Below are 26,861 nucleotides of genomic sequence, written 5' to 3'. Positions count from 1 at the left end.
CTGGCCGCGGCCCCGCCGCGCTTGACGTCAGTGATAGGCTCGGTACTGGGCAGATGCGGCCGTTGCAGCCGCTTGGCACAGGTTCTTCATTAGGTCAGCCCTGCTGCCCACCTCCTCCAGGCAGGACCCCAGGCTTATCCAGGGTACCTAGCCTTTTGTTAAGGCTCCTCCGATGATGGGGAAGGAAGCCCCTCCCCATTTCCACCTGACCAAGGCACCAGAATCCTTTCCCACCCTCCCCCACAAGCTCCCTGCCCCTCCCCTGTCTCATCAGGACCCTAAGGGTCCCGAGAAATCTAATAGACCCTAGTTCCCCAGCCCAGATCCTCCAATCTGCTTGGTCAGCTGCAGGAACCAACTCTTACCTTTCTTTTTCTTTCTGAGTTTCTCTTCTCCTTAGCTGTCCATGGCTCAGTTCCTGCCCTGCTGCCTGCTCCTTTTCTCTTTTATCTGAGTTGTATCAGGTATTCCAAGGTGATGTGTTTTCATACGTAGAAGTGGAAGAGATGCCGCCAGAGATTGCCTAGGTTTAATATGATAAGCCAGTGATATTTGTAAGGAACATTATGTTGATGCAGAGGAGTTATGGTGAGTTCTGGTTGTTGATAAGTTTGGTTTTTTTGGGTTTTTTTTGGTCTTTTTGCCTTTTTCTAGGGCCTCTTCCCGTGGCATATGGAGGTTCCCAGGCTAGGGGTCGAATCGGAGCCATAGCCACCGGCCTACGCCAGAGCCACAGCAACGCGGTATCATCCGAGCCGCATCTGCGACCAACACCACAGCTCATGGCAACGCCAGATGCTTAACCCGCTGAGCAAGGCCAGGGATGGAACCCGCAACCCCAAGGTTCCTAGTCGGATTTGTTAACCACTGCGCCACGACGGGAACTCTTGTTTTTTTTTTTTTAATTAAAAAAAATTTTTTTAACTTTTTTTAGGCAGGGGTGGGGATTTATTCTAGAGGAGAGAGCCTGGTCAGATTCGGTCATACTCTACTATCTAGCTTTCTGCATCAGCTGAGCACATCCCTGGAGTTGCTTTTCCCAGCCAGGATGCCAGAGCTGCCTTTATCATAAATGCGCCATTAGAGTTGCCTTTATTATAAATGCTCCATTTCACCGCTGCTTTTGCTCCCCTCCACTGTGTTTGATCTTCTGGGCTGCTGTGTGAGATTTCATCTGGAGAAAGGCTTTGTGGGTAAAATCAGCATGAACACCTCTGGTCTGGATGATGCCTGGTGACCCTTCTGACTTCGGCAGCTCACACCTCCAAGAGGAAGAGAGGAGGTCATTCTGAGAAGCAGGAAGCAGGCTTCATTCCTGCTCTGACCTTGACCCTGAGTGTCTGTTCCTAGTTCTTCCATTTCACAACCCTGCCCCTCCTGACCATGTGGGGTGGGCATTCCCTGCAGCCACAGAAGAAGAGAGAGACACAGATGGTCAACAGTGGGCAGGTGGCAGTGATCCAGGCCAGCCTAGATGGGGAAAACGAGGCAAGGGACTTGCTCAAGGTTACATAGCTGGTTCTCAACAGAGCCCGTCTCAAATGAATCCGTCAGAACTGCTGCTGGGTGCCAGGTTGGACACGCTTAGGCAGCGTTGAAGGTGTGATGGCTGGGTTCCAAGGGGAGCCAGTTGGCTTAATTTGGCGAATATTAGTCTCTCTTAGAATCCAGATGAGCAGACCCCTTGCCAGAGGCAGCTATCCTTCCAAGGTTCAGCCTGACCCTGGAGCAGCAGACACAGCAGGATGCTGGCTGGAAACAGCCACCCTAGGGCTCAGAGAGGAGTTCACCTGCCTGGTATGGGCCCCCTCAGGGGACTGAAGGCCAGGGAAGAGGTGTAGCAGATCAGGACGGATCAGGCACCTTCCAGCATAGCTTCTGAAAGTAAAGGGCTGAGCCCCAGATTGGATCTCAGAGAGTCTGGGAGGTGGGTGGCAGCCAAGGGGATCCAGGGAGCCGAGTGTTTGGGCCAGTTTCCCAGTTGCCTTGGCAGTGCATCTGGCCAGAGCCCAGTGGGAAGTCAGGGACTTAGGAAGCAGATGCTTGAGGAGGAGGAGCAAGGGGATTCGAACTCTTGTCGTGTGGGTAAGAAATTAGGGCAGGGCAGGAGGGAGGACCCAGAGCCACTGGGCAGTTAGCAGAAGAGTGACCAGAGTAGAGTGGGACATAGGTTCAGGACTTTGACGTGTCCCCGCCACAGTTCTGTTTTCCGTGTTGACAGAGACTCTGACCCTACTCCACTGGGAGTGCCTCTTTCCCTCTCTTTGGGTTATGTAACATGTATCTCTGTGTGTGTGTGTGTGTGTGTGTGTGTGTGTGTGTGTGTAGACGTTTCCTGTTTTCTGGGTCTCTGCCTCCAATTCCTATCAGTTTCATAAAACCCAGAGAAAAAAGATTCTGTCTGTAACCTCAGTCGCCTATTCCAGGCTCACCATCAGGAAATCCTGTTCCCACCTTGCCCGAAGCCCTGTGCTGTAGTTTAAGTCCCTCCAGGTGGGGCTGGCAGGGTCCCTGGGACTTACTCCAAAGGCCCCAGGGAAACTGGCTGGGCTGTTTCCTGAGGAATGCTCGCTTCCACATTGCAGACTCCAAGCACGTGCCCTCTCCGCCTGAGGTCTTGAATGATGCCGCTTTTGGGGGCGGGTGGGGGGGGTGTGGTGGGGAGCCCAGCTAGTGATTTATTGTCTGTTTACTCTCAGAAAGCTCGTGTTCATGCCTGCTGGTGGAAGGGTTGGAGGGATGGAGGGAGGGGAGGGTGTGTCCTCTGAGTTGCAGAGGGAGCCAGCGGAATGACTTATCCCTGTCCCTGCCGGGTGACCTGTTACCTTGTCCTCCCTGCCCCTCTCCACCTGATGAGAAGCAGAATGCACTTCTACCCCATTTGGGAGGCTTCAGGCACGTTTTCTGCTCCGAGGCCACTGAATGCAAAATGCTACCCAGATGACAGGGAAGGAGGAAAGAATGAGGCTGGGGGAGCAGTGCTCTGTGTCGAATCTGTACTGGATCCTCATGTGGCGTCACTAGGAAGGAGGTACTGCCTCCATGTCACAGATGAGAAAGCTGATGCTCAAAGAAAGCTGAGTCTAAAGTGTCCGAAGTCACATAGAAGTGAGTAGAGTTGGGATCCAATCTCTCATCTGGCGAATAGCAACACTCATGCTTTTCCTCTCACCTGGGTTACTGCATTAGAACCTCATCCTCATTCAGTCTGTCCTTTTATTTTTATTTTTTATTTTTAAAAAATGATTTCCATTTTCTCCATTACAGCTGGTTTATAGTATTCTGTCAGTTTTTTACTGTACAGCAAGGTGACCCAGTCACACATAGATATATACACTCTTTTTTTCTCACATTATCATGCTCCATCATAAGTGACTAGATATAGTTCCCAGTGCTATACAGCAGGATCTCATTGCTTATCCATTACAAAGGCAATAGTTTGCATCTATTAACCCCAATTCCCAGTCCATTCCACTCCCTCCCCCTCCCCCTTGGCAACCACAAGTCTGTTCTTCAAGTCCATGAGTTTCTTTTCTGTGGAAAGGTTCATTTGTGTGGTATATTAGATTCCATATATAATTGATATCATAATGTATTTGTCTTTCTCTTTCTGACTTACCTCACTCATGAGAGTCTCTAGTTCCATCCATGTTGCTGCAAATGGCATTATTTTGTTCTTTTTTATGGCTGAGTAATATTCCATTGTGTATATATACCACATCTTCTTAATCCATTGAAACGTCAATGGACATTTAGGTTGGGGTCCAATCTCTTATCTGGCTAATACCAACACTTGTGTTTCCTCTCACATGGGTCACTGCATTAGAACCACATCCTCATTCAGTCAGTCTGTCCTTTTAAGCAGATATTATCAACCCAAGCTGTTTCAAGCCCGTGGGAGTCAGCAGTGAACAAGGCAGGTCCTGCCTTCATTGAGCTTCCCTGATTGGGGAGAACAAGACAAGCATAAGAAACAAGTCAGTCATAATAGGTGTCTTAGTCAGCTTGGACTGCTCTAACAAAATGCCATTTATTGGGTGGCTTAATTAAAAAATAAAAAACATTTATTGGAGTTCTGGTCATGGTTCAGCGGAAATGAAACTGACTAGCATCCATGAGGACACAGGTTCGATCCCTATCCTCGCTCAGTGGGTTAAGGATCCAGCGTTGCCGTGAGCTGTAGCTTGGATCTTGTTGCTGTGGCTGTGGCGTAGGCTGGCAGCTACAGCTCTGATTCGACCCCTAGCCTTGGGACCTCCATATGCTGCAAGTGCGGCCCTAAATCATTTTTTTCTCACTGTTCTAGAGGCTGAGAAGTTCAAGGTCAAGGTGTGCCAGTTGGTATCTGTTGAGGGCCCTCTTCATGGTTTGCAGATGGCCACCTTCTTGCCATGTCCTCACATGGTGACAAGAGAGCACTGGCCTCTTTCTCCTTAAGGGCACTAATCCCATCATGGGGGCTCCACCTCATGACCTCATTTACCTTAATTACCTCCCAAAGGCCTTGCCTCTAGATACCATCACACAAGGGGTTAGGGCCCCAGCATATGAATTTGGGGGAGACACAAACATCCAGTCCTTAGCAGTGGTATGTGTAACAGAAGGTGAAAATGCTGTGAGGACGAGGAGAGCAGGATCGGAGGTGAGGAGTAGGGAGGTGGTAGGTAGGTTGTGATTTTTAATGTAATGGTCAAGACAAGCCTTACCACGAAAGTGACATTTGAACCAAGATTTCAAAGAGATAATGGTTTTGCTATTGTTCTTGCACTACCCGTACCTATTTCAGACCTGCTCATTCGGACCCACTGGGAATAGGGTCTGGGAATACATAGGTATTTAAACTTGTCTTTTATACGCACCTAAATTTGGAAATCCTTGTTCTGCACCCTGGCACTTCTTCTCCATGCCAAAGACTTTTACCTGACAGGTTGGGAAATATTTGCCCAAATCTAGGCGTGACTCGAGGAGTTCAAGAATGAAGTTGGAATTAAAAGAGTCCTAATGACGGTTCTCTTTGTGACTTGCAAACTGGCTAATACTTAGTAATTAAAATAGGCAAAATGCACTCAGGACCATGAGTAGGTCTGGAAGGATCTGTCGGCACAGGGCTGATGTCATCTAGTCAAGGTACGACCCAGGTTATTGGAGCAATAGGCTGGTGTCATGAGATGAGCATAGCTCAGAAGACTTGGATTTTAGATCATGTTCAACGGTGGTGAACTTGGCCACCTCATTTGCTTAGGAGCTTTGGCTTCCAGGTTTATGAAATGGAGCTGCTAAAACTTCCTCTAAGCTGTCTCCACCTCTACCACCAGCCAACCTGTGTTTCCATCCATCCACCTAACCATCCCATCCCATCCCATTCCATCCATCCATCTAAAACATCCATCCCTTCCATCCATCCATCCTGTACATTCATCCATCCATCTGCCCACCCATCTCATCCATCCACCCATTCACCTATCTGCCCATTATACCATAACCATCAGTATCCTCATTTCATCATCATCAATATTTCTAGTGTGGCCCATGTTCAGATCAACAAAATTCTATGCCTAGAACTAATTACAAAGGAGTTAAGTCTGAAAAAAAAATGAAGAAAATTTATATGGAGAGTAATTAACTGGGGTAGTGAAATCTTTCCTCTGAGAAGACCTGTTCAATGAGGTCCAGGGGTGGAGTCTGTGCTGCTCGTCTGGGGGAGCCAGACAAGTGCCTTGTAACTTCAGTTGCAGCGGCAGCCCAGCCGCTGTGAAAGGCAGCCTCAGATTTCCCCTGATGGCGGGGAGCCCTGCCTCAGTGCCCAGCCCTATTAACTGTTGGCTCCCCAGTTGCCGAATCGAGCCAAAAACATCCTCTGCTGTTTGAAGTGCTTATTGGAAAAGCAGATTTCATCTTGGCTGGAGCTCTGAGCAGTTCCTTGTGTGGGGTACTCCCCAGGGCTGTAATTGAACACAAGAAAGCATCGGCCTCCTTTTGGCATTCTTGCTTTCATCTCAAAGTCACATTTTAAAATTTATATTTAAAAAAAAGTCAGGAAAGGGGCCAGCACGGCTCACGCGGCCACTGGTGCCAGAACCCCCAACACGGCAGCTCCAGGAACGAAGGCTGTGGAGGATTAGCAGGGGGAATTAGGACCATACAGTGCAACGATACTCGAGCCAGTGTCTGGGAGCTCGCAGACTGCCTTGGGGGCCGGGCCTTGGTGTGACGTGGGCTTTGCAGAGCAGGCGTCCTGAGAGTGCAGACCGGACCCCACTCACAATCATTCCGTTGGGGCAGAATTTTCTCAGAGACCAGGAGAGTCTGAAGCCTGCCTGGACAGCCAGGCTGACCAGCCTGGTCAGCTGGAAATGCTCTCTCTTTCCAATCCAGATGCATTGTGCTGCTGGGGAACCTGCTTCCAGATGCTGCTGTGGACACTGGTGACCATGAGTGGGAGAAAACCCCTGAGGGGCGTGGCCTGTGCCGTGTTCTTTTCTTCCCCGATTCTCCCTTTCCCAGGAGCTGGGGCAGGATTCTGAAAACAGTAAATGTGGATGTTTATTAGACAAGCTCTCCCACGCAAACCGATTGCAGTTAAGTATGGCACAGCTCTTTCCTACAAGCCTTAATAAGACCTTTATCTTCTCCAGGGGCCACTGTGAGACAGAAGCACCAAGCGTCATGGAGGATTGAAATACAGTAGCATCCTGGGGCATTCCTCTTGGGTTCAGTGTGTTAAGTACCCGACATTGTGTCCCTGAGGATGCAGGTTCAATCCCTGGCCTTACTCAGTGGGTTAAGGATCCAGCATTGATGTAAGCTGTGGTGTAGGTCACAGATGTGGTTTGCATCCCGTATTGCTGTGGCTGTGGTGTAGGTTGGCAGCTGCAGTGCAGATTCGACCTCTAGCCTTGGAGCTTCTATAAGCTGCAGGTGAGACCATAAAAAGAAAAGAAAGAAAGAAATATAATAGCATCCTGGAGAAGACAGAGACCTCACAGCTCAGACATACACCCAAGTACTGAGTCACTTAGGCCCAGCTGCCCCCTTGCACAGGGCTGCTGTTGCATCATCAGCTTGGGCCCCACTATGACCCTGTAATCGTTTTCAAGAATTTTTGTTTATAGGACATCATTGTTGTTTATGCGGCTGGTTTCTTCTCTCAGTGTAGGAGTCTACATTTATCCCTGTTTGACACTAAGATCATTGATACCTTGTGTGTTGCCAAAAATTAAAGAATAAAAAATGGAGTGCTTACAACAAGGAACATGCATTCGATAAGATGATTAAAACCATCCTGCTTTCAGGATCGCAGGAAGGAGAACAGAAGTAAACATACAAAACCTCACTATTGTTAAATTTAACTCTGAGGCTCCTATTAGCCAAGAAAAAGGGAGAAGTAGGCATATTGCTTCCTTAGGGGAGACAAAATTTCTCTTGTTTTTGCGTTCTAAAATAAAATTCTGAGGGGCTCCTGTGGAGTGATGCTGTGGGCCAGTGTGTTGACAGCAGTGTTATGCTAAATGGAGAAGTAGTTTTCACAGGGATATCTTCTATCATGGCCTTAGCCAGCACTTACGGCCTCGCAGTGACGTCTGAGATATCGAAGGCGATCTTGGGGGCACGACAGAGTGTGGGAAATTGTAAGAGAGCTGATAAAAATCACCTGGCTTGTACGTCATGCATTTCCTACTTAAGGACACTTGAGGTTGGATCTGGGACCAAAAAAAAGAAAAAAAAGGCCAGCTACCGAAGGTATAGGTCAGGATATATCTCAGGGCAATCGCTAATTCTCCATGTGGCCAACTCCCCTCCCCCACGTCCACCACCAGTGAGGAGAAAAGGAATCATCCAGTTAAAGCAGCTAATGCCTAAGTTTGGTGTTGGTGTCCATGTGCACAGAGGTGCATGAGTGGGTGTGAATACCCGTCCCCCTTCCGTTCCCTCCCCCACAACGTACACCCCACTTCCCAACGTCCACTCCCACACCCCAAGAGTCAGGAGCCTACAGTCCGCTCCTCTGTTGGCAGTTGATTTTGCAAGGCGGCAGAATCAGGGGAAGGAATCTGCCCCCTGGCTGTGGGACTCCTCGGATTTATTCATTTATCCTTAGGAGTCCCTAAGTGCTAATTATCCTTGGGACTCCCCCTCAGTTAGTGAATTAGAATCCTGGCTCTGTGGCACTGTGCTAGGCCCTAGAAGCGGTGACAACAGAGCCCCTGCCCTAGGGAAAGGGGAGAAATCCCGCCCCCTCCATATAATTATGAGACAGTGTAATCTCATGTGTGATGAGAGCGTAATAGGAAATAAAGGTAAACTCTAAAATGCATCTTTATTTACTCAGACTGGCTTCCCTTCTCTGGAACCACAGGCCAGTTTCCTTTCTCTGTCATGATCATGACCATTACTGACACATAGGGTCGTGGCAGGACTTGGGCTTAAAAGCTGCAAGTTTGGTTTCCGCAAAGCCCCTTCTAATTCTGAGAACAGGGCCATCATTGCTGCTACCACAGCTGGGGACCTCCCCCCGCCCCGCGCCACTCTCCTCTCTCCAGGTGTCCCTGAGGCCAAGAGGCCTCTAAATAAGAGTAGGGCAGGAGCCATGCCCTGTTCTCCTCACGTCCGTGCTCCAGCTAAAAGAGCCCCTGGTTGGTCCTGGCCGGATTGAAATGGGGGGCCGGCCCCCATGGAGATAGTCTTGGTCACGTGCTCATCTCAGAGCCGCTGCCCGCTCCACCGCCAGTATTTTAGTGTGTGGTCACACTGCCAGCATCAAGGGACACAACAGGGAAGTTTGAGCTTGTTCCTTTGCAAGAACCAGCACATGGCCTCTTTACAGAACTACTTGTGTTTTTTGTTTGTTTGTTTTACGACTGCACCCGTGGCCTATGGAAGTTTCCAGGCTAGGGATTGATTCTGAGCTGCCAGCCTACACCACAGCCACAGCAATGTGGGATCTGAGCCGAGTCTGCACCCTACATACACCACAGTTCAGAGGCTGGATCCTTAACCCACTGAGCGAGGCCAGGCATCGAACCTGTGTCCTCAAGGATACTAGTCTGGTTTGTTACCGCTGAGCCACAATGAGAACTCCCAAAACCAGTTGTTCTTAACCGTTTTCTACCTCAAAACACATGGAGAATATTTATCGAGGTGCCGGCCAGCAAGCAGCTGCATCACCTGTGAACTCTTCAGAAATGCACACTCTTGACTCCCCCTCAGTTAGTGAATCAGAAACTCTGGGGGCGGGCCATGTGGTTTGGGGTTAGCAAGCCATCCGGGTGATTCCCATGCCACTCATGTTTGAGGGCCACTGAGTAAGAGTCAGTCACTGTGACAGTGATTCTTGGTCAGGAAGGCTCCCCAGGGGCGAGTGCCAGACTCCCTGGAACTGGGGGTGGGGGTGGCAGATGTAGTTTGAAAAGGTCCCTAAAAAGACAGATGAGCTCTCCCCGCCCCCCTCCCCTACTTGAAAATCATTGATCTAGAAACTGATTTTGCATTGGAAGAATCATCTCATGCAAATGTCTCTGTAGTTTGATGATTTTTCTTTTAAGCTTTAGAAACTGTATTACACCACGGAGCATCTTGCGTTTGGCCTGGAAATCTCTCTCCATGGTTGTATACAAAGACTTGATTTACACACTCTGAGGCTTAAAAAAAAGGAGAAGAGGGAGTTCCCGTCGTGGCGCAGTGGTTAACGAATCTGACTAGAAACCATGAGGTTGTGGGTTCGATCCCTGCCCTTGCTCAGTGGGTTAACGATCCAGCGTTGCTGTGAGCTGTGGTGTAGGTCACAGACTCGGCTTGGATCCCGCGTTGCTGTGGCTCTGGCGTAGGCTGGTGGCTACAGCTCCAATTCGACCCCTAGCCTGGGAACATCCATATGCCGTGGGAGAAATGGCAAAAAGACAAAAACAAAACAAAACAAAACAAAAACAAACAAACAAAAAAAGGAGAAGCGTCTCTTCATAGTGATTTTGGAAAATCTGTTCTGACTGTTGGCCAAGGGGACAGCCCTTCCTGAGAGGTGGAGACCCTCCCTTGAACCCTGTACCTCCTTCACCAGCAAGGAGAGTGTGGCCCCAGGAATGGGATGTTGTTTTACTTATCCTCAGACATACATGCTCGGCTGCATTATGTTTTTTTACGAGCTCCTTAAAGGAAGCGGATGTCAGGAGCCTCTTTTTATTGCCCACGACAGGGAGAAGATAAACCTTAAATTGTCTGGTGTTGGCAAACAGTGGTAGACCCAAGGGGTTTTTTTGGTTGTTGTTTTTTTTTTTTTTTTTCCCCCTCTAAAAATGTTTTATTTGGGAAGCCTCTCTGGATTTAAAGTCATGGTGGGTATTTAAAAGTAAGGAGCATTTGCTTTAATCCCCCCATCTCACTGTGATCTGCAGGTGTTCAAGCTCTTTGACTTGCCAGGAAAATAGCGAGAAGAGGGAGATTGCTTCTTAGAAAGTGGGTTTTCCTGTTGAAGTGGGCAGCCCGACAAGGCCTGCTTATCTGGGTGACAGGCTCCACCTCCCCAGAAGGTAGTATTTCCCTTGTGGCTACTGAGGCAGGAAGCAGGTGGCAGGGAGCTGACCCCGCAGCGTCCTCCAGCGAGGGTGAAGTGGGGGGGGAGGTTTGCCACCAACCGAGGCCGGGGCTGATCTCTGATCATCGCTGAGTGGTTTTGGATCTCTCTGAGGAGATGGGCTCAGCTGACAACAGATCCTGTGGTGCAGGCCCCCGGGGTGGAGGCATCTGGGCTTCCGTCGGGGAACAGAGGTCTAAAAGGACGTAAAACTGCCACTCGTGCTCTCAGCAGGAGGAGGAGGAACCCAACCCCCTAGCTGGAAGGGAGGCCGGTTTTGTAATATGCTGGCCCTGCCTGAGCCCTGACACACACCCCCCCCACCACCCATCATTAGGATGCAAGGTCCACAGGCATGGGATTCGGTTGGTCTTGCTCCTCACCATACCCTAAGCATCTGGAACCATGCCTGGCACATAGTAGGTTCTCAATAAATATATGTTGACTAAGGACTCGAATTTCTCCCCCTCCTCCCTCAAGCCTACTCTCAGAGCTGACAGGGAAGGTATTAAAAGTCTTGTCCCTAGGCTGTCAGCTGCTTTTCTGGTGCCCTGGGGACAAAGAAGGACTCTTTCGGGAAGACCGCTGCCCTTCTGCAGGTGTTTCCAAGGGTAGCTCTGAATGAGGGAGAGGAAGTGAGTTCCCAGAACCGGACACCAGGCCAGTGTGTCACATGTTTGTAACAGTTGATGGGGCCAAATCCCTCCCCCTTGACCCCTCCCTAACATCTGGGCTGCTAACATGGACAAGGTGATGGAGACACACAGGCCTTTACAGACATTTGGGGCAAAGGCTTCTCTGGCAGTTTGTTTCTAAACCCTAGGTCACCCAGAAGCTGGAGCCTGCCCGACAGGGATGCATAACAGGTTGTGTGCTGAAGCGTGCTGGCCTGGATTGCGTGGCGCCCTGGTGCTGCCGTGGCTTTGTGGTTCTGGCTGAGTACAGCGTGGCAGGGAACTCCCTGCCCACGGGCTCCAGGCTGTGTAGTCCTTGGACGAGGACCCAGACCCTCTGACTTGAAGGACCCTGCAGGATGCCCATTCTGCCCCACCCAGGCAAAGTCCCACAGCTCTGCATTGGACCAGACGATTCCAAACTGTTTAAAGTATTAGTAGTATTAATAGAATATTAGTAATATTAATAGAAAAATACTCCTTTGACTAAGCAATTGAATTTTAATGATGCCTATAAAAGGTGGTAGGTCATTGCTGTGGTTTTCCAGCTCTCCCTTCTGACTACAGGTGGTGTCCCCAGTCTTGGAGTTGTCTCCTTGGTGGGCTTGGCAACGCGTATGACAATTGGAGGGTGATTGGAGAGAGAAAAAGAGCAAGGAGTGGATAAAAATGTGCTGTGCTTCACTAAAGTAAAGGTAAAATGGTCATTTTATAAGAAGACCTAAGCCCAGCCCCTTCTGAGCGTGGCTGCAAGACAGGAAAGAAGAGGGAAAAGATTTGCCTGAAATCACATCAGGTGGCGGAGGCAGCCCTGGGATTTGACAGCTGTGGATCCAAGTGTGTTAGAAGGGCATCGGGCATCTGGCTGGAGGCTTTAGGAAAATGTTAATGAGCTTCAGGTCCTTTGATAATGTGTCTGTTCTGAACATTCAGTCAGTTATTCAATCAGTCATCTTTGGGCTGAGGGCTGCAGCATGTGTGATTTACTTTATTATTATTATTATTTTTTTTTTTTGGTCTTTTTTTTTTTGGCCACACCCACGGCATATGGAGGTTCCCAGGCTAGGGGTCCAGTCAGAGCTATAGCTTCTGGCCTACACCACAGCCACAGCAACGCCCCATCCTTAACCCACTGAGAGAGGCCAGGGATCGAAACTGCAACCTCATGGTTCCTAGTCGGATTTATATCCACTGCGCCACGACCGGGAACTCTAAGGGTGTGTGATTTTCTTCTGCTGCGTTGCAGGGGTGGGGGTGGGGGAGTGTTCCCGGAATCTGGTGCTCAGCCAGAAGTAACCATCCTCCATAGGAACGGGAACGGGCCTTAGTTCCAGCAGAGGAACTCGAAGATATTGTTATGTGTATTCCCTGAGGAGGAACCAGGACCCAACCCGGGACTGCACTATTGTTCCTTGATTGTTCCTCCCTAGTCTCTGTGTCCCCTCCCTTCCCTGGTTAGCAGCTGTTTGAATCTGCCCTTTGGAACTCCGGGAAGGTCCTGGAGGCTGGACGAAGCCTAGTTCTTACAAACAAAAAAATGAGGAACTCAGGATTTGTACCCAGGAGCCCCACAGGGTCCTGCTCGGTGTCAGGTTCAAGGGGTGTTTCCTGGTCCTCATCTTGCTTGTGTCAGCAGCATTGGACACATTGGTCCGTCTCTGTTGCACGCTGTCTTTTCACAGCTATGGGACATCACCCTCTTGGGGCTTTTCTTCTTCTGCCTGCTCCACCTCAAAGTCACCTTTTCTGGCTTCTCTTCGCCTGCCTGATAAAGGACCTTCAGGAAGAACGTCAGGGCATGGTCCCAGCAACCTTCCTCTATCCATCATCACTCATCCAGCCTTAAGAAAGGCTTGTGCACTGCCTCCCGAGGTTATGTCTCTTCTGAACTCACAGTCTGTGAGCATCCCTGCTAACACACAGCTAATACGCATCTCTTCCAGAACTGAGCTCTCCCCCGCCCCACCCCCATGCACATCCCCTCTTACCTGCAGTCCTTCTCCACCCCACAACCCTTCAGCTAATGGCAGGTTCTCTTTTAGTCTCACACCTCACATTTTGATTGTGTCATCAAATCCTGTGAGCTCTACCTTCAAAATTTTGACCCTTCTCATCACCTTTATTACTATCACATTGGTCCAACCTACCATTATCTCTTGGCTAGAGGGTTACAAAAGGCTCCTAGCTGGTTCTTCCTGTTTCCACCCTTCCCAACAATGCCCTTCTCTGCCTTCAGTCGTGCACAGAGCTTCCAGAAGAATCCTTTGACAATAAGTTAGATCCTGTCTCTTCCTTCCCGTCTCACCGCATCAGCCACATTCATCCCAAAGAATCCTGCGTGGTCTCTCCTTCCATTACCTACTACTCTCTCCCCCTCACTCACTCTCTCCTGCCTCAGGACCTTTGCACTTACTGTTTGTTTGTTTGTTTTTTTTTTTCTTCTGGAACCTCTTTCCCTCCAAGATCTTTACTCAAATGTCACTTTAGTAAGGCCTTCCCTGATCACCCTTTGTAAAATCCAATCCCACTTCCACTCCCTATCACGCCTCCCTTGTTTTCTCCATTGCACTTCCCACTCTTTAATTCAGTGACATACCAATTCAGTGGTGGGGGTGGGGAACCTGCGCTGGGTCCAGGTAATAAGGAAGCGCATCATCTGTAGAAAATTTAAAAATAACCATGACGTGTACTAAGTCTGTCTGTTTTTTATTAGCCCTGTGCATTGACAATTCTAAACAGTGTTATACGATACCCTTCCCCACTGGGATGGACAGCTTCCGCTAACTCTCCACAATTTAACACATTCTGTATTTCCCTTATTTATGTGCTTATTGTTCTTTCCCTCCTTTAGAATGTAAGCCCCTTGGGAGCAGGATGTCATGTCTGTTCACTGCTGTGTCCCTCATGTTTGCTGGGTGGTAAGTGCCCAGTGAGCTTCAGTGGAATGGATGAATGAAGCAGACAGTGCTATGAGTGTCCACAACTGGTGGGTTATCAGGAGGGTTTCCTGGAGGAGTCTTTGTCTAGGTGGTCGAGGCAGAAGGAACAGAAGACGCAAAAGCTAGGAGCATCTTCATTCTCAGGGTCACTGGCCAAGGGTAGGGGTCAGAATTCAGGAGTGTCATTCAGCAGCAGTCCTTCCTTTATAATGCTGGTGTTTGGTCAATGAATGTGTTTAATGCTAATTGGTTGAGGGTCCCTGCTGACATCTTGCAGAGGGCAGGCTGTCTCTTTCCATCAGAATGGCTATTCCCCACTCTTGCTGAAGAACTCCAGGCCTGGGTGGTGGGCCCCCTCTCGCACACTCCGTTAGAACTTTCTCTTATCCCTTGGGTACGTGTTGGAGTTGGGACACCCCTCACGAGGCTGTGGTGACCGTCTCAGAGAGTGACCGATGACAGCAGGGAGCCGTTCCCAGCACCAGCCCCTCTGGGAAGTAGTCCCTGCCTTCTCTTCCCGCTCTGGGCAGAGCTAGGACCATCTTTCTTTTGACTCCGTGTTCATTTCTTTATTTGAACACTTCTAACATGTTACCGTCTTTATGTGCTTCCACACCTTGATCTTCTACAGAAGGTTATTGCCTCAACAGAAATAATTCTGACTCATTTCAATTCCTGGTCCCTCGCACAGAACCTGGCACACTGGAGGAAATCAATGTTTGCTGAATGCATAAATAATAAAGCAGCTGTTGTTTAAAGTACTATACCAACATCAACTGAATATAATGGTTATTATGATGATGCTTTTGAATGAATCATAATAAGGAGAGTGACTAGTCCATGGTGATTATATATATATTATACCTTTTTTTTTCCTGTAAAGGTGATGTGTCACATAGTTCTGTTCTTTTACGTTCCAGAAGCTCAATATCATCTATAATTATTCAAACATTATCAATGCACTGTTAAATATGTTATATAGCTTCCGGAGTTCCCATCGTGGAGCAGTGGAAACAAGTCCCACCAGGAACCATGAGGTTGCGGGTTTGATCCCTGGCCTCCCTCAGTGGCTTAAGGATCCAGCGTTGCCATGAGCTGTGGTGTAGGTCGCAGACGCAGCTCAGATCTGGCGTTGCTATGGCTCTGGTATAGGCCGGTGGCTACAGTTCTGATTCAACCCCTAACCTGGGAACCTCCATATGCCAAGGGTGCAGCCCTAAAAAAAAAAAGACAAAAAAGACCCCCCCCCCAAAAAAGTTATAGCTTCCAAAAAGGGTGAATTAGACCAAAGATCAATTTGAAAGGAAAAAAGAAAAGATATTAACCTAGAACACTGGTTTTCTAGATGTATGAATCTGAGATGTGGAGACCTGCCAGCCCATAGGCCAGCACATTGATGCATCCAGAATTGGTAGATGGGCTCCACCCCACTGGAGAGAAATCTTCTAGGCTTCAAAAATCAGTCTGATGAAATAAGATTTTAACTAGTTCAGAATCAGAGGTCAAAAACAGTCCACTTCAGGAGTTCCTATTGTGGCTCAACAGTAACAAACCCATCTGTTATCCCTGATGACTTAGGTTAGATCCCTGGCCTCATTCAGTGGGTTAAGGATCCGGAATTGCTGTGAGCTGTAGTGTAGGTCCCAGATGTGGTTCAGATCTGGCATTGCTGTAGCTGTGGTGTGGGCCGGCAGCTACAGCTCTGATTTGACCCCTAGCCTGGGAATATCCACATGGCCCTAAAAAAGCAAAAACAAAACAAAACAGAACAAAAAAACAGTTCAGTTAATATTTAAGTATCAAGTTAAGATAGGAGGTTGCACGAAATAATTTGGAAACTTCCATCAAATTAAAATTTGCATTTAGCAGATTCCTCCCCAGACTTTTTAAAACGACCACGCATGAATATGTACATATTCCCCCCCTCCTCAAAGCAATTCCCCAGCTACCCACAAATACCACTCATCCTGAGGTCTTGTTGTTCCAGATCAAACAGGTCTTCTTGCAAGAGGACTCTTAGGATTCTGCTCTAGCCAGAGCAAGGTCTCTGGCCCTTGCTAATTTCACCACCTCTGGTTGACTGAGCAGGGCTGGGAATCTCATTAGGGAAGCCTTCCACCTCCTTCCCAGGCCAGCCCGAGTCGGGGCAGGAATGCGTCATCCACCCTGGGCCTTCAGCGCCCCGCTTGAGGCCAGCTCACCAAGAGTGTTTTAAGAGCGGTCCAACAGTCCAGTGCCAGCCATCCACTATCCCAGATGGGAAGAGCTTGTGTGCTGAGCCTTCCTCAGGATGCTGCCACAAGCTTCCTGATGCATCCAGGGCAGTGTCCCTTTGTGTAGGACAGACTGGCTGCCAGTCATCTGGTCTGGGAGTCTTGGGGACAAGGTTCTCTCTCTGAAGTGAAGTGATCTTGTCTGAGAGGACGCAAGTAGAGATGCTGCATGAACCTGGGGTCTAGGACTGGGTACACAACCCTTTCTCACCCACGGCCCACATGTGCTCCTACACAAGTGCCTAAACACCTCAACATCTTTGGGCAGTTTTAAAGTCTGTTTTAGGAGTTCCTTTCATGGCTCAGTGGTTAACAAACCCAAAAAAAGACTGCGGTCCATGAGGATGCGGGTAAGATCCCTGACCTTGCTCAGTGGGTTAAGGATCGGGTGTTTCCATGAGCTGTGGTATGGGTCGTAGACACGGCTTGGATCCCACGTTGCTGTGGCTGTGGTGTAGGCCGGCTATTGTAGCTCCCATTCGACCCCTAGCCTGGGAACCTCTATATGCTGCGAGTGCAGCCCTAAAAAGCAAAAAAAAAAAAGGTCTGTTTTAGTCTCAACTAGGCGTTTCATTAACTGGGTATCTAAATTCCCAGACTGTTCCGTGGGTTCCTGTTTCTTTTTAATAATTGAAAAAATGTTCACCATTAGCTCATGATCACTGTAGGAAAAATAGGGAGGAAATGTAAATAAAAGGAAAATATAAAAATAACAAAAGACATATATATATGTGTGTGTGTGTGTATATATATATATATATATTTATGCATCAGAGCAGGCAGTACATCTAGACCAATTATTAGGCAGGTCTGCTAGAAATCAGTCCAGCAAGGAAAAGATGGTGTGTTCCAGAAACGCCCATCTAATGCTTTTCCTGTGTCCTTTGGGGACTTTAAGGCAACAGCTGGTGTTCCTTGAATGATGGGCATCACTGGTGCCCAGTATGCACAGCGAGGAGGAGCAGGAGTGTACTAACCTGTCTGAAGGGACAAGGTGACCCCTCTTCTACATTTTCCCTCATTGCTTCCTGGGGTGGTGCTGATCAGGCTGTGGGCTGGGATCTGGGTGAGGTTTTCTGATCCCCAGCTCCAGGTGCTGTTTGCTCCTCTGCTCATCACCCAGGTGAGAAGGAATGGCCTTCTGTTGGGATGGTGGACAGGATGCATAGCTCTCCCCAGCTGCCTGTGGGTTAGTGCTTCCCACCTGTTCTGCCCGGGCTGGTGGTCCGATGTTGTCACCAGCCCTCTGGGTAGGCACCAATAGAAGCAGCCTTCTACCAGGGCAGCACTGAAAAACTGGAGTGGTTCTTTGGTCCTTTGGGAATTTCCCCTGTGTGGCTGTGCTGTTATTCTAATGGTGAATGTTCTTTCACCCATGTCCTGTGGGGTGCTAGCCAGATCCCCTGCAAGAAAGGAGAGTGGCAATGATTCATTCTGGAATTGCCCTTCCTGCCACCCATGAAGATCTGTCTATTCTCATTACCTCTGGCTTCCCACAAAATGGTCCATTTGGCTTGTCTGCCGGCCGTAGGCATCACAGCGTCTTGGAATGCCTCTGGGCCATTCTCCAAAGACTCTGGATTTGACTCTGAGGGAGCGCCTGCCTAAAGGGCTTGTCACAGGCTCCGGAGGTCCCTCTGAAGAAGGGCTTGGTGGGGGAGAGGGGGAGCAGCAGGATAGGGAGGCTGCAGCAAGCATTCTTTCAGGGGAAGGAGCCTGCAGTTTGTTACCGCACCCCCCACCCCTCCCGCCCCGTCACTTCAGAGGCACTTTCCAAAGCAGCTGCCCTTAGGTGCTGTTGGTTCCACGCTCTAATGACACTATAATCAGGATTTCATCACCACCTACTACAGAGAGAATTGCAGACATTACTACTCACCCTCAAAACGGCCTCTCTCCATTTTTGCGTAACAAGAGGCCCAGAGAGTATGTCTGAGGTCACACTAATGTCTACTTTGCGTCAAAATCTTGGCCCTGGGATGGCCCACTCCCGGTTGTGGTCTGCCCAGGCTGTTTAGCCTGGCCGATGGCAGAGGAGAGCGGTCAGGCAAGAGTTAGGGCCCGGATCTTTTAAACGTGGCCCCTTCAAGGCGGTTTAGGCCAATTCCTTCCCTCTCCTTCAAGCCGGGAGAGCTTCCCCACTGGGAAAAGGACGCTGGGGTGGGCGCATTTCCTGGGGCAGGAGGCTCCTGCGAGCCCGGAGCTCCGGCTGGGTGTGGGGGCCGGGGAGGAGAGGAGCGAGCGGGAGGGCTGGGGAGTGGGGCGGGGCCGCGGGTGGCCGCGGCGGGGCGGACTCGGGGCGGGCCGGCTGGTGTGGCCGAGGAGCCGGTAATGAAGCCGGGAGCCAGGGCCCCCTTTGTTCCCGGGAAACCCTTTAAAAAGCCCCTTCCTCAGTCCCCGTGCGGGCCGGTGGCGACGAAGGCCGGCGGCGCCGAGGGCCGAGCGGAACGCCCCTTTTCGAGAGGCCTTTCCAGCCGCCTTGCCGGGCTGGAGCCTCCGCACGCAGCGAGGGCCGCGGCTCCGCACGCAAGGCGCGCGCTGCCCAGAGGGGCCCGGGGGCCAACTTTAAAACGACAAAGACGAAAACTGCTCTCCGACGCAGGAAGGCGCAAATGCCTCTGGGTCCTGGGCAGCTGGCCGAATAGGCTTCCCAGTCCCAGGTCTGGCACCAGGGGACTGAGGCGCTTGCGCCACTGAAAGCCGGCGCCTCGCCGCGTGGTCCTCAGTGCCACTATGGCACATTCCTGGCCTTTGCAATTATTGGGAAATGGGAGGATCTTTTTTTTCCCCCCTTACATTCCCCCTTCCCCCTCCCTTGTTTTTCTTCCAGGCTTGAAATTATCTACTTTAGCAGTTCAAAAGACATTCCATTCCCATGACAAAAGCAGAAACGTGATGTTGGCATACCATGGCCCTCTTTTTTATGGGGAGATTCAGGCAATAAATCATAATGAATGAAAATTTAAAATAGCATTTCTTTATCTTTTAATGGTGTACTTTGTTTATTTTTAAGTGCTGCTACCAGATCTGTTTCTTGACATTTCTCAAAAAGAACCCATTTGAGATGCTGAGCTAACAATAGTTAATTTTATTCCTTTAAAATATTCCTAAAGAAAATGGATTGGGGAGATTCGTTTTGAACTCCCTCTCGGCTCTAAAATTCCTTAATTTGGGAGTTCCTATAGTGGCTCAGTGGTAACGAACCCAACTAGTATCCCTGAGAACGTGGGGTTTGATCCCTGGCCTTGGTCAGTAGGTTAAGGATCCGCCATTGCCATGAGCTGTGGTGTAGGCTGGCAGCTACAGTCCCAGTTTGACCCCCTGGCCTGGGAACTTCTATGTGCCATGGGTGCAGCCCTAAAAAAAAAAAAAAAAAAGAAGGAGGAGAAAAAAAAAAAAAAAATGTCCTTAAGTCTATCTGTGAACAAAGGCTGAGAAAACATTTTAAAACAGAATGGAACGTTCACCATGGTGACTGATCCATCTGTTTATCTCATCCATCCACCCATCCATCCATCCACCCATCCATCCATCCAGTTCTGTTCAATGCTCTCTTTCCCTCCTTTGGCAGATCTGAACCTTACATCTGTTCTAGAAGCGATGACATATATGCATTTGCTCACCCAAGGCAGACTCACATGGGTGTATGTATGCCAGAGTATCTGGAAATGGTTGATCAAAACCACTATCAATAATGTGCAGTCCGGAGTTCCCGTCGTGGCGCAGCTGAAATGAATTCGACTAGGAACCATGAGGTTGCAGGTTCGATCCCTGGCCTTGGTCAGTGGGTTAAGGATCCGGCGTTACCATGAGCTGTGGTGTAGGCTGCAGACGTGGCTCGGATCTGGCTTTCCGTGGCTGTAGTGTAGGCAGGCAGCGACAGCTCCGGTTAGACCCCTTAGCCTGGGAACTTCCATATGCTGAGGGTGTGGCCCTATAAATACAAAAGAAAAAAAAAGTGTAGTCCAATGAGACACTAAACTGGATAAAAGTGAAAGGGGATTATTTCCCCAAGAGAACAAAATACTTTAAGTATTTGAACCCACTTTTAAACAAAAAGTCTCAGGCTTTCTTTCCTAAATGTGTTGCAGTTTATAGCCAGGCTAGAGGACGGAAGGATATCTTCCTAAGTAATTGTTTCCAGTAGATGTTATTTTTGGTCTCTCAAATCATGACTCTGGTATGTCACATTGCACAGGTATTTTTCACAGCTCACTGAGTCTGATGGGTCTGAGAGTATTCAAGGATGCCCCAGAAAGGAGCCCAGGGCCATGGCGATTAGTGAGCTTCTGTACAAAGCCTGGTAGAAGGGACAATGGGCCAATTACCAGCAAAGCCTGCGGTCTCCCTTGGAGAGGTTAAGGAGGAGAGCACATGGCCTTTGAGCTAGCGTGTCATCTGTCCTGGGGCTTAATCAAGTTATCATATCACCCCGGTGTCTCTAGGCCTCCATCCATCGATTTGAATGAAGACAAAAATTTGCAGACAAATTTCTAGCAGCAGGAAGTTGGTGCTCTCCTGCGAGGCTGGATGAAAAGCACCTGTAACCTTGTCGGCCTCCTCCAGCTCCCGCTGGGAGTTGCTTCGGCCTGCAGCCTGCTGACTTCAGAGCCTGCCTGTCAGCAGGAGCTAGGACTCCGGGTGGAGGGGCGGGGGGCGGATGCTATTATGTGTTTCAAGAGAATGCCCTGGAGTGGGCGGGCAGCGGCCAGGACTGCACAGTGTGGCCAGCTACCATGAATGTGTAGGTGGACACTCTCCCCTTCCTTTTGGTATTAGCCTGGGGTCATTTTTAGGTTAAGATGGGGGTGGGGTGGGGCAGACAGGCAACAGCCCTGATAATGGCATAAAGGGAATACTTGTGTTTCCCCTTCTCTCTAGGGAGGGTAAGAGGCAGGACGTGCTCCAGAATGCCATCAAGGCCAGCCAGGCCTCTACTGCTCTCAGAGCTGCAGTTTCTCCGTTTGGGAAGTTCAGGGATGTGGTGATTTTCGTCTAATCTGCAGGGTGGAAGGGAGAGGGGTTTTGGTGTAGTGGACTGAACATTGGTGGGGGGTGGGGGTCCTAAAACTTGTGTTTAAGACCTGGCTCTGTGACTTGGGGAAGTGACTCAGCGTCTCTTTGTCGTAGTTATTTCACCTATAAGATGGGGATAGTGACCTGGACTGTTAGCTGCTTGATAGTCAGTGCGCTGATAGATGCCCATCAGTAAAGGAAAAAACTCCAAAAGCATATTACTTAGTGCTTCTACGGCCCTTCCAACACCAGTGCTCTGCGACTCAATGTCACAAAGAAGGGAGAGTTATTAATGAGCATATTAATCTATCAGCATGGAATAAGAACATTCCATCCTGAGTGTAAGTTGATTGTTGAATGTGACCATCACAGTCTTTAGCAGAAAAAGCCAGCCGTGAGTTTTAACACTCTGTAGGGCATGTTGAACTGCTCGAAATCAACTTTTCTGAATTCTACAGGAAATTGGACTTCTTGACACTAAAACAGTGGACGGAGACCTGACTAATAAATCGCTTCTTCCTCTTCCCCTGGCCTTCAGATGGTTTTCATGTTCTGTGGCCACTTTGTGACAGGGGACATCCACCTTAACCCATGGCAGCTCCAGCCTGTTTCCTCACCTGTAAAATGGGCTACATTTTCTCTGCCTCTAACTCACGGGAGTGTTGGTAGAAACCACCAGTTCACAGGTGAAAAAGTGCTTCATAAATAAAGAGTCAGGTGCATGGATACGGGCATGCGAACACACACACACACAACCAGAAAGGACTATTACTGTGTATTTACCTGGAGCCTGAATGAATACCTTTGGGAAATTCCATGGCCTTGTGGACCTGAGTACCTGGATGCCATGGCATACATGATCTGGCTCAAAAGTGGATTCTTCATTCTGAGCCAACACCCGGCTGCTCCCTGGGAATGAACAGTAACAGGGTGCTCTGCTCCATCTCATCTCCTCAGCGGGTGGTATTGTGGGCACTAGGGAGTTTTCAGAGTACAGGTTTTTCTTTACATTTATTCCTAAGTATTTTTATATTGTTTGTAAGTGGAGTTTTAAGAAAAAATTATTTCCTAATTGTTCATTGCTTATATGTAGAGACAGTAACTATTTTGTTAAGCCTTCTCTTTTGAAATAATACAGATTCACAGGAAGTTATCAAGGCAGTACAGAGGACCCACATACCTTTCCCCCAGTTTCCCCCACTGGCCAGAGTACAATATTAAAGCCAGGAATTTGACACTGGCACGATGTGTGTGTATCATTATCATATGTGTATATTTCATGCAGCTGCCACTACAATTGAGACACAGAATGAGTCCATCACCACAAAGATCTCCCATGTGCCACCCTTTTATAAACACACCCATCCCCTTCTCCCAACTATCCCTAAGCTCTGGCAACTGCTAATCTGTTTTCTATCGCTATAATGTTATGTCAAGAATGTTATAAACATGGAATCATACCGTATGTGATCGTTTGAACTTAGCTTTTTTCATTCAGCGTGTGCCCATGAGATCAATCCAAAGGGTTGCATGTATCAATAGATCATTCCTTTTATTGCTGAGCAGCATTCTGTAGTATAAATACACCACTGTTTGTTTAAACATTTACCTACTGAGAGACATTTTGGTTGTTTTTAATTGTGAGATGTTACAAATAAAGTGGCTGAGAAAATCGTGTATAGGTTTTTGTGCTGACATAGGTTTGCGTTTCCTTGGGATGTATGCCTGCAAGTGCAATTGCTATGAGGTTTGGTAGATGTGTGTTTAGTTTTTATGGAGACTGCCAAGCTGTTTTTAGAGTGGCTGTATCATTTTACATTCCCGGCAGTAATGTGGGAAGATTCAGTTTCTCTGCATCCTTGCCAGCATTTGGTATTGTGACTACTTTTAAAATTGTATATCTATCTAATAGATGTATAGTGATAGCTCATCATGGTCTTATTGTGTGCCTCTCTCTAATGGCTAGTGATATTTAACATCTTTTCATTTGCTAATTTGTATCTGTATGTCCTCTTCAGTGAAATGTCTCTTCATGTCTTTTGCCCATTTCCTAATTGGATTGTTTGGGTATTTACTGTGGAGTTTTGAGGGTTTAAAAACATATTCTAGATATGAGCTTTTTTCAGGTATGTGGTTTGCAAATGTTTTCTCCCAATCTCTGATTGTCTTTTCATTCTCTTAAGAGGAGCTTTTGCAGAGCAAAAATTTTTAATTTTGATTAAGTCCAATTTATCAATTTTTTATTTTATGGGTGATGCTTTTAGTCTAAGAACTCTTCACCAAGCCCTAGATCTTGAAAATTTTCTTCTGTTATTGTACAAAAGTTTTATGGTTTATGTTTTGCATTTAAATCTATGATCCGTTTTAAGTTAATTTTTGTAAAAGTTGTAAAGTTTGCGTTCTTTTTTTTTTTTTTTTGCCCTTGAATATCCATTTGCCATAGCAAATGTAAAAAAAGACTATTCTTCCATTGATTTGCTTTTGCAACTTTGTTAAAAATCAGCTGGCTGTACTTGTGTGGGCCTACTTCTGGGTTCTGTATTTTGTTCTGCTAATCTATTTATCTATCCTTCTGACTTCAACATCAGGCAGAATGATTTCTCCCACTTTTTTCTTTTTCGTTATTGTTTTCGTTATTCCACTTCTTTTGCCTTTCCATGTAAATTTTATTTTATTTCTTTTTTTAATTTTTTTTTTTGGGGGGGGGTCTGCACCCACAGCATGTGGAAGTTCCTGGGCCAGGAAGTGAACTAGAGCCACAGCAGTGATCCAAGCTGCTGCAGTGACAGTGCTGAGTCCTTAATCTGATGAGTGACATGGAAAGGAACTCTGTCTTTCCACGCAAATTTTAGAATAAGCTTGTCTAGCTCTTCAAAAAATTTTCCTGGAATTTTTACATCAATTTTATTATTTTATTTATTTTATTATAATTGGGAAGAATTAACTTATTTTATGTTGAGTCTTCCTATCCATGAGTGTAGTATGTCTTTCATTTTCTTAGATCTTCTTGACTTCTTTCATCAGCATTTTGCAGTTTTTAGCATGTAAGTTTTGTACATGTTTTATTAGATTTACCCCTAAGTATTTATCTTTCTGAATGATTATAAGTGGTTTTATATTTTATATTTTGGTGTCCATGTATTCATTGCTAGAATATAGAAATATAACTGATTTTTGAATGTTTATCTTATATCCTATAATCTTTCTAAACTCCCTTATTACTTCTAAGAATTTTTCTCTTTTGTAGGTTTCTCAGACTTCCTAATATACTGTGATTTCACAGGGAGACTTTTGTTCTTTCCATTTCAACCTGCATGCCTTTTATTTCCGTTTCTTGCCTTATTACCCGGACTAGACCTTCCAGTACTATGTTGCATGGAATGGTGAAAGTGACCATTCCTGCATTTTTCTCAATCTTAGGAGGAAAGTATTCAGTCTCTCCCTATTAAGAATCACCTTAGCTGTAGGTTAAAAACAAACAAACAACTCTTTATTAAGTTGAAGAGGTTCACTCTAGTCTTATTTTTTTGGAATTTTTTTTTCTTTTGTCTTTCTGCCTTTTCCAGGGCCGCAACAGTGGCATGTGGAGGTTCCCTGGCTAAGGGTCCAATTGGAGCTGTAGCCACCGGCCTACACCACAGCCACAGCAACGCAGAATCCGAGCCACCCGAGCCGCGTCTGCTCATGGCAACGCTGAATCCTTAACCCATTGGGCGAGGCCAGGGATTGAACCCGCAACCTCATGCTTTCTAGTCAGATTCTTTAACCGCTGAGGCACGACGGGAACTCCTGGAAAGTTTTTTAAGTCATGAATTTTGTCACATACTTTTTCTGTATGTATTGACATGATCAAATATTTTTCTCATTTATTCTATTAATATGGTGAATTACATTGATTAAGTTTTTAATTTAAACCACTATTGCATTCCTGTGTTAAATCTACATAGTCATGATGTATTATCCTTAAAATATGCTGTTAGATTTTATCTAAATTTTTTATTTTTGTGCCTACGTTCACAAGAAATATTGGTCTGTAGTTTTCTTTCTTGTGATCTCTGTTGGGTTTTAGTGTCAGGGAGATACTGGTCTCCTACAACAGGCTGAAATTTGTTCTCTCTTCTTCCAGTTTTTGAAGTTTATGTAGGATTGGCATTTTTTTCTTCTTTAAATACTTGGAAAATATACCAGTAAAACTGCCTGGGCCTGAAATTTTCTAAGGAAAAGTTCTTATTTCAGTTCAGTTTCTTTAGTTGATATCAGGCTATTCAAATGTTTTATTTCCTTTTGGGTCAGTTTTGATATATGTGTCTTGCAATGAATTTATCCAGTTTACATTACTTATTAAATACATTGGCATGAAGTTATTATTAATAAACCTTGTTAGCCTTTTGATGTCTATAGGTTCTGTACTAATGTTATCTCTTTTACTTCTGGTGTTGATCACTTATGTCTTCCCTTTCTTTCTTTCTTTTCTTTTTTTTGCTTTTTAGGACCACATCCTCTGCACATGGAAGTTCTCAGGCTAGAGGTCGAATCAGAGCTGCAGCTGCTGGCCTACACCACAGCCACAGAAGCTTGGGATCTGAGCCATGTCTGTGACCTACACCACAGCTCACGGCAACGCCAGCTCCTTAACCCACTGAGTGAGGCCAGGGATAGAACCCACATCTTCATGGATGCTAGTTGGATTCATTTCCACTGTGCCACAATGGGAACCCCACCCCCCTTTCTTTCTTTTTTCTTTCTTTCTTTCCTTTTTTTTTTTTTTTTTTTTTTTTGCTATACCTACTGTATATGGAAGTTCCCAGGCCAGGGATTGAATCTGAGCTGCAGCTATTGGATTCTTAACTCATGGCACCACAGCAGGAACTCCTATCAGGCAGTTATGTTGGTTGATTTCAAACTGTAAACTCTTGCTTCTTAGGCGACAATGACAATATATTAGTTCAGATCTTAGCTTAGCTTTAACTGCTTTGCATCTTCTCTGTGTATGTGTGGCTTGGTGTTCAGACAGACGTGGACAGACAGACTTTTGGGATCTTCTTTCCCTACAACACCTGCATACTGTGCCAACTGCATTTGGCCTCAATCAAAAGCTACAAACAGGGGAATTTGGAGTTCCTGCCGTGGTGCAGTGGAAACGAATCCAACTAGGAACCATGAGGTTTCGGGTTTGATCCCTGGCCTTGCTCAGTGGGTTAAGGATCTGGTGTTGCCGTGAGCTGTGGTGTAGGCCGGCAGCTGTAGCTCCGATTAGACCCCTAGCCTGGGAAACTCCATGTGCCGCAGGTGTGGTCCTACAAAGACAAAAAAAAAAAAAAGACAAAATAAAATAAAACAAATATGGGAATTTGCTTTTCAGACTATGGGCTCTACATCATGTTCTACCCGC

General features: G+C 47.3%; 2 long non-coding RNA genes across 2 annotated transcripts in view; one reads left to right on the top strand and one right to left on the bottom strand.

Moving 5' to 3' along the window:
- Positions 1 to 26,861, top strand: part of LOC110256390 (uncharacterized) — a 147,239-nt gene that overhangs the window by 8,613 nt on the left and 111,765 nt on the right. The gene's annotated exons all lie outside the window — the stretch shown is intronic.
- On the bottom strand, positions 13,924 to 18,670 carry LOC146397679 (uncharacterized). The gene is made up of 3 exons (XR_014824554.1): positions 18,333 to 18,670; positions 17,431 to 17,856; positions 13,924 to 16,595 (listed from the first exon to the last, which is right to left on the bottom strand). It is a non-coding gene; the product is annotated as an uncharacterized LOC146397679 (long non-coding RNA).

This window comes from Sus scrofa, chromosome 13 (genome assembly GCF_054392235.1).
Source record: "Sus scrofa isolate SSC_HxYL_T2T_F1_AM1 chromosome 13, Sscrofa_HxYL_maternal_Yorkshire_Landrace_v2.0, whole genome shotgun sequence".
In the NCBI taxonomy this organism is placed as follows: Eukaryota; Metazoa; Chordata; class Mammalia; order Artiodactyla; family Suidae; genus Sus; species Sus scrofa.
The sequence above is the reverse complement of the archived record's forward strand: the minus strand, read 5'-3'. Positions and strand labels throughout refer to the sequence as shown.